This window comes from Equus quagga, chromosome 16 (assembly GCF_021613505.1).
Source record: "Equus quagga isolate Etosha38 chromosome 16, UCLA_HA_Equagga_1.0, whole genome shotgun sequence".
In the NCBI taxonomy this organism is placed as follows: domain Eukaryota; kingdom Metazoa; phylum Chordata; class Mammalia; order Perissodactyla; family Equidae; genus Equus; species Equus quagga.
Window position 1 is genome coordinate 2530642 of NC_060282.1, and position 10760 is coordinate 2541401.

Genomic DNA, 10760 nt, shown 5'->3' on the forward strand with positions numbered 1-10760 from the left:
CCGTCACCTAGGGCAGGGCACACGGGCACAACTCAGAGAAGCCCAGAGGGCGGTGACGCGTCTGTCTGACTCAGTAAAGCCCCAGCCCCTCCCGGGGGGCCGCAGGTGGAGCTCAGACCCGGTGCCGCCCTGAGCAGCTCACAGCCCCGAGGAGACGCAGGTTCTTGAGGTGCTGAACTGCCAGGGGGAGAGCAGGAGCCAGGAGAGGGCAGTTCTGCCAGGAGGGCTTCCTGGAGGAGGCGGCCCCTGAGAGCTGAGTATTGAAAGGCTGGTCTGGGCTCCTCTGTCAGACAAGGAGGAGGGCCCTCCAGGCCCAGGGCATGGCCCAGGCAGAGGCCCCGTGGGTGCAGCACCGAGCCAAGAGCCGGGCCGTGATGGACTGTGCAGGACGCATCCTGGAGAGGGGCCCGGAGGCTTCCTGGGGGCTCTTGTCAGGAGCAGCCTTCCCTCCTTGTGGGCCTGCAGGAGCCCTAACAGGGACTGACGCAGGCCCCTTCCCTTTGAGTGCGCTGGCCCAGCCCCTGGCACTCCCCCCACAGCTGGGCAGGTGGTCACGGGAGGAGGGCCAGGCCCAGCCAGCCTGTGGGAATGGCGCTCCGCCGGGAAAACGGTGGAAAAGATAAAAAGCAAAACAGGCTGGCGCCCGCACAGGAAGTGGCCTGTGTGTGTGAGGAGCGCCGGAGGAGCTGGTGGGCGTGACGGGGGCTCCAGCCCACACAGCCAGGGTGGGAGGGAGGGTGCTGAGTCCTCCTGGTCCCAGCCTGGGCTCTGTGGCCGGAACAGGGGCCCTGGGGTCACAGGCTGGGACTCTGTCCTCTGCAGCTGGGGTCAGCTGACCTGGGCGCCCCCCGCTTTGCGGCTCTCTGCCTGTGGTGTTGGATGGGCCGTGCATGGAGCCCCATGTCCTCCTGGGTGGGCCTGAGAGTCCACGACCTTGTTGGGGTGTTTGTCAGGCCCAAGTGAGGCCCTGGTGCCCTTGGTGTACACAGTTGGTACACAATAAACATGCGTTTCCTCCTTCCTCACCCCGTCTTGGCCTTCGTCCCGCTCCTCTGCACACTGACCCTGCTCCATCTCCCGGGAACTGTCCCCAGACTGGTCACGGACCTGCCCCCACCACACACCCTGAAACAGGGATTCGAGTTGCCTGCTGACCCAGCCAGCCAGGCCCAGACGACACCCCCAGACCTGGGCCTCCAGGCCTTTGTCCTTATCACGAGGAGGGACATGTGAGGCCTGAGGGCCCACCCCGTCCCAGCTCCTGGAGAGGTGGCCTTGGCACGTCTGTGTCCCTGGGGCAGCCCGGGCCTCGCTGTCCATCTCACTGCCTCGCTCCACCCCCAGCTGGCAGGGGCCTTGGATTTGGTGCTCTGGGTCCTGGCGCTGGGCCAGCACGTGTCCCGTGGGCCACACTGTCCCTGCAGTGACCACAGTCACACCGCAGCCTCTGGGCTGTACCAGGGTGCTGGGCCCTCAGAGACCGGAGGACGGGAGCCGGGGGCTTGAGGCCCCACCTGACGGATGTCGGCTGAGGCTCCGAGGGGTCATCCAGGCAGTGAGAAGGGCAGAGCCGGCCAACCTCGGCCTCAGGGCAGGGCTCAGGGTCAGCTGCCCAGCCGTCCAGTCCTGTGTCACCAGGCGGCAGGAGGTGTTATCTTGGCCCCAAGGCCTTTGATCTTCCCCAGGAAACGGACGGCAGAAGAGCAGTGAGGGAGGAGCTTGGGGCTTTCCCAGGGGGTGTGAGCCCCCAGTAGCACAGCATGGACACCTCGTCCGAGGGCAACGTGCAGAGGAAGGACCTCGCGGTGTGTTGGGATGGCCCTGGGTTTGAGCTCCTGCCCTGCCGTTTCCCCTGGGTGACAGGTCCCCTGGGTGGACAAGTCACCTAACTTCATGGAGCTCTGGTGTTGGCTCTGGCAGCTGGGACGGTCATCCCCCAGCGCAGGGCTATGAGGACAGTGGGCGGACTGCCGGGGCCTGGGCAGAGCCCACGCAGGGGCGAGGGGGGACACCCAGCCACGTGCCCCCGCCTGCTTCTCCAGGCTGCAGACCCCATAGAGATGCAGAAGGAGATGGAGTTCTGCCTTCAGGGACTCCCCTTAGAAGCGGGGTCTTGGCCCCCCTGAAGGGAGGATGCTGGGAAGGGGCGTTCTAAGCCTGTCCTGACGGAGAACAGAGGCGGTCGCTGCAGAAAGAGAGACATAGTGGCTGGGAGGGACCCCTGGGGCAAAGTCTGCCAGACAAGCAGGTTGAGAATGGAGGGGCACTTGGCAAGAGCGACCCCCCCCATCTCCCTACTCAAAGAAAGCAGTTTTGCTTCTGGGTGCTTCTCAGTAATTGCAATAATAAATTGAATAATTAGGCTAAATCCACAGAAGAGAATTAAATATTAATTTCTAATAAGCATTCAGAGAATGTCACCAGCGAGCAAGGACCAGCAGAATGTGTGTGCACCCGGCACTCCCCTGCCCGGCCCCGGGACTCTCCCTTCCAGGGCAGGACTGATGCACACCGAGCCTCTGGCCAGGAGGGCGACGGTCGGCGTGCCAGCCCTGGGGTACGTTGGCGGAGACAGGGCACACGAGGCTGATGAAAGGAGGAGGGTGCCCACAGGGTCTGGGCGTGGATCCTCATCGAGGGAAGGTGGCCAGTGCCTTTTCACGGAGTGGTGAGTGGATGAGAAAGTGACACATCTGTGGGACATGGACAGTGCCTGAGCGCCAGTGAGCCAACCCAGGCTCTATGTGTTGCCTGGGCCCCAACAAGGCCTGGTGAGCTCACAGGCTGGTCGGGCCCCGGTCAATCAAAAGGCAGTGCTCCAGGGTGAACACTGAGTATGACCCGGTCATGCTCTGAGCCCTGACCCTGGTCACACTCTGAGCCCTGATCCTGGCCACATGCTGAGCTATGATCCTGGTCAGACGGTAAGCCCTGACCCTGGTCACACGCTGACTACTTCGGCCTAATTCCTTCCCCACCTCCACTTTTCTCCCTACTGACCTCCTCTTCCCTCTGAGCCTCTGAGGGCAGGCCACACCTGGGGCCAGCCGAGTCCCAGCTCCCCTTACAGGCTGGGTCCCCACTGCCTGGAGCTGTTCAAGGGACAAATGAGAAAGTCCAGGTGGATCCCCTAGTGCGGGCAGGCGCCTGGTACATGTCTCATCCCTGTTTTCCGCTGTAATTACTGGACTCAGGGGCACTTATCGGGCCTGCTCAGGCCGAGCCCTGGCCTGCGGTGGGGCTGGGGCCTCGGGGATGAGCCAGGCCTTGCTGGCCTCCAGGAGGACATGTGCGGCCGGTGCTGTGAGGGTGGGCCTGCCCTGTGCGCTGCACGCCTGTGGGTTCCGTGCCCCAGCAAACACTGTGCCATAGAGCGTTAGTGCCTGTTTACAGAGCAGGTGCCTGGCGCCCAGAGGGGCTGTGGGGGCCGGGGCCACACGGCCGGGGAGCGTGGGCGAGTCAGGGCTGGGGCTGGGATCCCAGCCTGCTGCTTCCCCCGTGCTGGGAATATACAGGTTTTCCTTTCCTTGCAGATGTTCAGCGCCTCCCTGCTCCCACCCTCCTGAATGTCTGAGGCCGAGATGAGGGGCCTCCTCCTATCCTGGCCTCAGCTGTAGGACTGGAGCACAGGTGTGACGGCTGGGCCAGGAGTACCCTGCACAGGGTAGCTTTTGGGGGTGGGGGACACTCAGCTACCATGCCCAGGGGAAGAAGAGGAGGAGGGGCAGCCTGGGGGATAGTGCCGGCCCCTACCTTGCAGAGCAACCCGAGGCAAGCCCCCAAACCTCTCTGAGCCCCAGCTAGCTCAGGGCAGGGCGGGGGGTCTGGGCCAGATGACCCTCGGGCCCAATCCACTTGTCCGTTCATTTGTTCATTCATTCCACAGTCATGGGGATTGAGCCCTCCTAGGGCCAGAGGCTCGCCTGGGTACCAGGAAGAGTGGCCTCCCACTTACCAGGCCACCCGCTGCTGGGGAGGTGTGTGTGATCGCTCGCTGGCCAGGGCTGGGGAGAGGTCCGAGGGCCTGCAGGTCAGGGAGGGCCTTGGGGGGGTGGGGTGCTGGGCGGGGGGCTGCAGTGTGCAGAGGGCAGGGAAGGGGGCGAGCTGGGCTCAGGGCACGTGGGCAGAGGGGGAGGGAGGGTGCCTTCCTGCCACCACTCCCAGCAGTAGCCGGAAACCACATGGTTCCCAGAGGATTTGGAAGAGAGAAAGAGGACTGGACCTGCCCTGTGCCACCCACCGTCCTGGCCTTGGTCAGCCATCAGGGAGGACACACCTATGCTCCCCTGACTAGGGGGAAGTGAGGCTCAGAGCCTGGGCGTCTGGCTCCAGGGGTTTCAGGGTCCCCCATCATCGTGTATCGACTGTTTAGTTGTCTGTGGCTGGCGGCCTGTTTCCTCCTCCTTCGGCCCCCGAATCTGGTTGCCCGCCATTCCTGATGTCCCTGCCCGGCCCTGGGCCCTCGGCCACCGCTCCAGCTCCTGGGTGGTCCTTGAACTCTCAGCACCATGGACAGTGGCACAGCTGGTCAGTGGCACAGCTGGTCAGTGGTGCACCGGAGCCCTCCCTGGGCTGGGCCCCCGCAAGCAGGAACCACCCAGGCTGACCCTGTTACTCGCTGCCATTCTCTGAGCGGTTTCTTTGTGAGTGCTCATTGACCGCCTCCCTGCCATCTTCACCACCTGGCGTCTGCGGTGTCAGCCAGCGTGTGGCGTGTGGATGCTCATGCATATTTGTCCCCTGAGAGGAGAAGCAGCATCACCAGAAGGGTGGGTGCAAACATGGCCCATTTTAAAGCTGTGGGAGTGGTCAGAGGGTTAGTGCCCAGCCCAAGGATATGCAGCTGAAAATGGCTGCGTCAGGATTCGAACCCAGGCCACCTGACTCTGCTCCTCTGCTGACCCCTCCCCTCGGCGAGAGGGATGGGATGCGGGGAGGGAGGGAGGCAGAGCCCCATTGCCCTCAGCAGGGCCGTGCACTCTGGCCGAGGCTCTGTCCCAGGAGTGCAGGAGCCAGAGTGTGGACACAGGACTAGGAGGGTTTGTGCCAGAGGTGGCTACGGGAGGAAGTGGCCCTGTGTAAGGGTCCTCTGAAAGGTGATGGGCAACATGGGGCAGACACCAAAATGGGGTCTGGAGGCAGACCACGGGGGAGGGGCGGCCGTGGGGGCCCCAGCAAAGGCCAGAGGCATGCAGAGGCCGCTGACCGGCGGGAGGGGTGGGCATGGGCCAGGCTGAGCAGGACTGTGTAAAGCCGGGATGGACTGACACCCTCCTGCCCCATGGCCCTGGGAGACTGTCTCCAGGACAGGGTGGTCCTGCTGATGTGTGGTTCCTAGAGGCCCATCTGGGACCCTCAGTTCAGGCGGCCCCCAGTGCCTGAAGCTCAGCCTTTCAGGAAGAGTGGGGGCCTCACCTTCTCCACCCCAGTCCCTTCCATATTCTGCCAGCATCTGCCCATCTGTTTGGATGCAAAAGTCTCCCCAGCAGCATCCACTGAAGTGCCATATGGCTGAGGCTCAGCCCGCAGAGGAGGGAGCCGCAGGCTGGGCGCCTGGGGGTTGAAGGGCATGCTGGCACGGTGCTGGGGGGGCTGCTTCTGCCCCAAGCCCTGAGGATGAAGGGGCCGGGTCAGGAGGAACCCGGGGCCTGGGGGAGCTGGGGAGGGGGTGGGTCCTCCCCATTTCCCCTCCCCTGAGACAGCCACTCAGCTGCAGGTGCCCTCCATCCACAGAGGCAGGCAGAGGGCGAGGTGGTCCTGCACAGGACCCCAGGGCAGCCAGGGTCTTCACCACCCCATGTCCCAGCCGGTGCCTTGTGCCTGGGGAAGGGCCGAGTCGCACAGAGCCAACAGGGTCGGGGAGGCTGCCAGCTGAAAGCTGCCCCGTTTTACCAACGAGGAGACCGAGCTCTGGAGGGCGTGGCTCTGCCTGACCCCCAGCAGCTTTGGGGCCCCCTGTGTGGCCCTGGGGAGGCTGGGGCACAAGAATGGCAGATGGAGCAGTCAGTGGAGGGGCACCAGGTGGGGCCAGGAGCCGCCGGAGTAACCTGAGCGGGGACAGGGAGGGGTTCTCGGGGGTGGGGTGGCAGGGGAGGTGCAGCCTCGGAAGGCACCCCAGTGGGTGAGTGGTGGTCACTTTACAGGCATGTGTTTGGGGGGCTCAGGAGCGAGCCCCAGCCTTCCTCCCGAGGACCACTGTTCCCCTGGAGCACGCCTGCCCTTCTCCTCCCTGGGACCCGTGTCCCCCAGGTGTGTTGGGGGAAGAGTCCCCCAGCAGGTGAGAGAGTGGATGGAGGAGACGCCCCGGGAAGGGTCGGCATCCTCCCTGCGGCCTCATTTGCTGCCAGGCACTAGGGCCCTGGCCGGGGCAGAGGGGCTGGTGGGGAGGCCAGGGGAGTGAGTCTACAGGCTGCAGCCACCTCCACCTGCCCGGGTTGTGCCAGGTGGAGGTCCTGCTTCCTCGGGCCTCTGCAGGGGGCTGGCCAGTGACCACCACGGAGGGGCCATGGCCACCGCCCTCATGGCAGCCCCGGGGCGCATCAGCCCTTCACTGCAGCATCTGTGGACCCCTGCCAGCATCTGTGGGCGCCCCCCACCTTCATCCTGCAGCTGCTCCCTGGGCTGGGGAGCATCGGGGAAGCGGGGACACATGGTCCCCGATGCTGGGCCAGGGTGAGGCTGGGGTGATTTCCACAGGGTGCCTGGGGACCCTCATTAGAGGGAATTCTGAGGAAAAGCATTGTAGGCAGAGGGAGCAGCATGCCAATACTGTGAGGTGGGGATGAGACCAGCAGAGCCACAGCAGAGGCCCAGCGCCGGTTAGAGTGGGCAGGGGGCCGGAGGGCCTGGCTGTGTTGGGGAGAGACCCTGCCCTGACCAGGTCTGCTGTTGGAGAGTGATGTGGGGGGCTGAGGAGACAGGGCCCAGGGCCAAGTCGGGGGGCCGCGAGGGGACTCTGGATGTGCTGAGAGTGGAGAGCGCTGGACTCGTGCCTGGACTCGGGTGAGGGACAGGGGGTCCAGGGTGACCCTGCAGCTCAGATGGGGAGATCAGATCTGCTTTGACTCATCTGTCTGTGCCTGGAGGCCCCGTCCAGCCCAGCACCAGGCCACTTGGGGAAGGGGCCACTGGGAAGGGGCCGGGAGCCTGAGTCACACTCAGCTGCTGTCAGTGTCCCCATCTTTCCTCCCAGGGCCTCTGTGTGGTCAGTCAGGCTGTCTGGAGTCCCGAAGTCTCTAGACGCTGGCCTTGTGTCCCAGCCCTGAGAGGCCTGCCCAGAGGTGGGGCTGACATGTTATAGGAGAATCCTGGACAGGCCGCGCAGAGCCCGAGGGCTGAGCAGGACGGCGGGACCCAGGCGGGCAGCAGGCCTTTGTCCGCGTGGCTGTGCAGAAACCCACCTGCCTTTCATGCAGCCCACCCTCTGGGCAGCCTCCAGCATCACAGCTCAGCATCCTGAGTTCCTGCAGAGGGCCAGGCAACCTCCGGCCCCTCCCACCACGCCTGGCTGTCTCCAGGTGTCATCGGCAGGGACGGCCCGATTCCCAGGAGCTGGGTGTTGTCACCGAGTCCTTTGGGGTCTCCTCTCTCCTGCGAGAAGTCCCATCTGGCCTCATGACCCCGGGGACTCGGCAACCCTGTCTCCAGCTCCCTCTGCCTGTGGCGAGGCAGGGGGCATGACGTCCTCGGTCGGCTTTTATAGGGACCTTCAGTTTTTCTTTTGAAAGGACATTTATTGTTTGTGCAAAAGTGAGACACGCTCACTGTAAACAAATGTGGACAACGTGGAGAAGTACAGAGAGGAAAGCACAGCCACCTCGCCTGCTGCCACACAGCTACGGTGTGCTGCAGGGCGCCCCGGCCCCGGGCAGTCCCGGTGATTCCAAGGGGCCCATGTGATGAGGGGCTGCAGAGGCGCCCACAGGAGGGGCCTTCCGCTGAGCCCCCAGGTCTGCACAGTGTTCACCGGCAGCAAAGGACTGGGCAGGGGGCGGAGGGGTCAGCGAGGAGCCAAGGACATCTCCCAGGCGTGTGGCTCTGAGGGCAGGTGGAAGCCGTGACCACACTAAGAGTAGGACGAGTGGGCCAGGATGGCTGGGCAGGGATGGAGCACAGGGCAGGCGCGGATGTTTAGGGCGGGACGGTAGTGAGGCCTGGCGGAGCCTGCCCAGGGCCAGGAGAGTCCCCGCTGGCACCTGAGACCACGGCAGGGCTGTTTTCTTCTCCGTGAAATGGAGACTGGTCATCCGGGCCCCCTCCCCGGGGCAGGTGCATAGTTGGCAAGTGGAAAGGGCGGCGAGGACAGTCTTGCTGCCTATGACTCCATGACCGGCCCAGCCCCAGCGAGCAGGGAGGCGAGGCCCCCGCCCTGACAGCCCTGCCTTCTTGGAGCACTGGCCTCCTCCTCGGTCCTCGCCCTCGCTGCACGGAGCCTCTGCCTTCTCAGCTGGGAGCTGAAGGGTCCTCTTGTTTTGCAGGTCGTGCTGTCACGTGGCCTGCGTGGACCCTGGGGAGCTTCGCACCTGCCTGCCTCCCAGCTGTGTGCTGACCCCGCCGCCTCTGCACAGCCCCTGGCTGAGCCTGCCCCAATAAACCGCCACTGCTTGGCCAGCCCCGTGCCTGTCTGTCTCCATCTGTGGGCGGGGTGGAGGGGGTACCTTTTGGCTCTGGGGCTGTGCTGCGGGGAGGGGAGGTGGCAGGGGTGTGTGAGCATGAGTGTGATTACGTGTGTGTGCACGCGAGAGTGCACACCTGTGTGAGTGTGTGTGTTGGGTGAGGTGGCCACGTGGGTGTGAAGCCGATGGAGGTGGCCCAGGGTGCCTCCCCTCTCCACCTGAGGGGCTGGCCCAGGAGGAGCCACGCCCTCCCCACGGGGCTGTGGCCTGGGTGGAGGCGGGGCCTGTGCCTTCCTCCCTGAGGGCCCAGCACAGCCCTTGCCTTCCCTGGGCCTCAGTTTCCCCACTCTGGCAATGGCGGCGGGGGTTGGACGCAGGTCTGAGGCCCCTGCTGCCCCCAGCTCCACAGCGCCTTTGCCTCCCGGTGCCCAGACGAGGGATGCGGCCGGGAGAAGGGCCCCAGGTGGGAAGAGCCTGGCCTGGGCTGCTCCCAGGCTCCCCATCTCCTGCAGGAGTGACGGAGGCACCCTAAGCAGGAGGGGCTACAGCCAGAGAGGCCCCTGGGGGCGGAGAGAGCAGGATGCAGCCCCTCTCGCCGTGGGGAGTGGGTGCCAGGCAGGCAGACGGAGGCCCCCATCGGTACAGCACTGGGTCAGCATCCTGCCTCCCAGGCCCGTAGAGCTGAGGACCGCACAGGGGTGGGGGCTGCACACCAGACCCCCAGGGAAGGCGGGGTCCAGGGACTCAGAGATAGTGAGCTCCCCTGGGAGGCACGTTCTGGAAAGGCCTGCAGGAGGCGCAGATGCCCCCTTCCCTTCCCCTAGCCCCGATCCTGTGTGTGGAGGGTCTACAGCATTCAGGATCCAAGCTGTTTTGTCTCGAAGACTGCTGGGTGCTGGGGCTTTTAAAGATTCTGTGAAGCTCTGAGTTTCTCACTCTCCTTCCCCAGGGGCCTGAGAAGCGCAGCACCGAGGTGTGGGCAGGCAGCAGGGACAGGTGGGGGTGGGCAGACCCCCGGGCTGCAGCTGTGGCCACCTCCTCAGCTTTGCCGAGTGGCCGCTGGCTGCCCGGCTCCGGGGTGTCCGGAGGAGGTGTAAATTGGATCTGACACCTCCTGGCTGCAGGTGTGAGGACAGACAAGGGGCAGGGGAGGACATAGCGCCAGCCGCTCGGTGACCCAGCCCACAGGCTGGCAGCTGCTGGCCAAGCTCAGGACAGGCCTGGAGGGGGTGCCCTGGGGCAGAGAAAGCCCTGGTTTGGGGGGTGGGGGGCATGGCAATCACCTGTCCAGTTCCCTCCCCGCCCAGGGGGGGATCCTGAGTGGTGGAGGTCACTGGCTCGGGGTCCTGCAAGTTGAGGTCCCTGGGCTGGGCTGTGACCTACTTTACAGATGAGGAAGTTGAGCTCAGAGAGAAGGGCTTGCCTGCAGGGAGCTGAGGCTTGGGCTTGGCTGCAGGGAGGAGGGAGACGGGGGGTCTCTGGCCAGCACTCCCGTGGGATGCAAGGGGCCTGGGCACCACCACTGGCCCCGTCCTCAGCACTTCTCAGGGCGGCCCTGGAGGGAGCAGATGTCCTGGGGTGAAGAGTTCAGGGGGGCGGACGAGGGCAGCACGGGGCCAGGAGGGTGCCCAGCACAGTGCTGACGTCGGCAGCCGCTGCCACCACCTGGCAGGGCTCTGAACCTCCCACTCAGGAGCAAGGTGTCAGCATGACCTTCAGCTCCTGGCGTCTGGAGCAGCTGGGAGGCAGAGATCCGTGCCAGCTGTCCAGGCTGAGCTGGCCCCAGCCAGCGAGAGGCCTGCCCAGTGGGTGCCCATCCGGCATGGGCACAGGACCGGACAGGGGTTGATATGACCCATGGTAACCACGGAGCACCTCCCAGAACCAGCAGGGCCTTCCTTCTCCTGGGAGGCCCAGAGAGGGAACAGGCTCCCCCAAGTCACACAGCACATTGCAACAGAGCCGACAGTAGAGCCCGCCTCCTTGTTGCCCGGCCAGACAGGATTCTGGGAAACCCAGAGGGAGGTCGGAATGGTTGACCTTTCCTCTCGGGGAGCATGTGCTGTGGCTTCAGCACATGCCAGGCGCATGGGAAGTGTCTGTTGGATGGAGATCGAGTCTCAGGAGTCCACGTCCCTCCTCCCG

The 10760-nt window shown here is 64.9% G+C and overlaps 1 protein-coding gene across 1 annotated transcript in view; it reads left to right on the top strand.

Annotated features, from left to right (window-relative positions):
- Positions 1 to 8610, top strand: part of TSNARE1 (t-SNARE domain containing 1) — a 167917-nt gene extending 159307 nt beyond the window's left edge. The window contains exon 14 of the mRNA XM_046642025.1: positions 8478 to 8610. The gene's annotated coding sequence lies outside the window, so the exon portion shown is untranslated. The remainder of the gene's footprint in view (positions 1 to 8477) is intronic.
- Positions 8611 to 10760: the final 2150 nt, after the last annotated feature.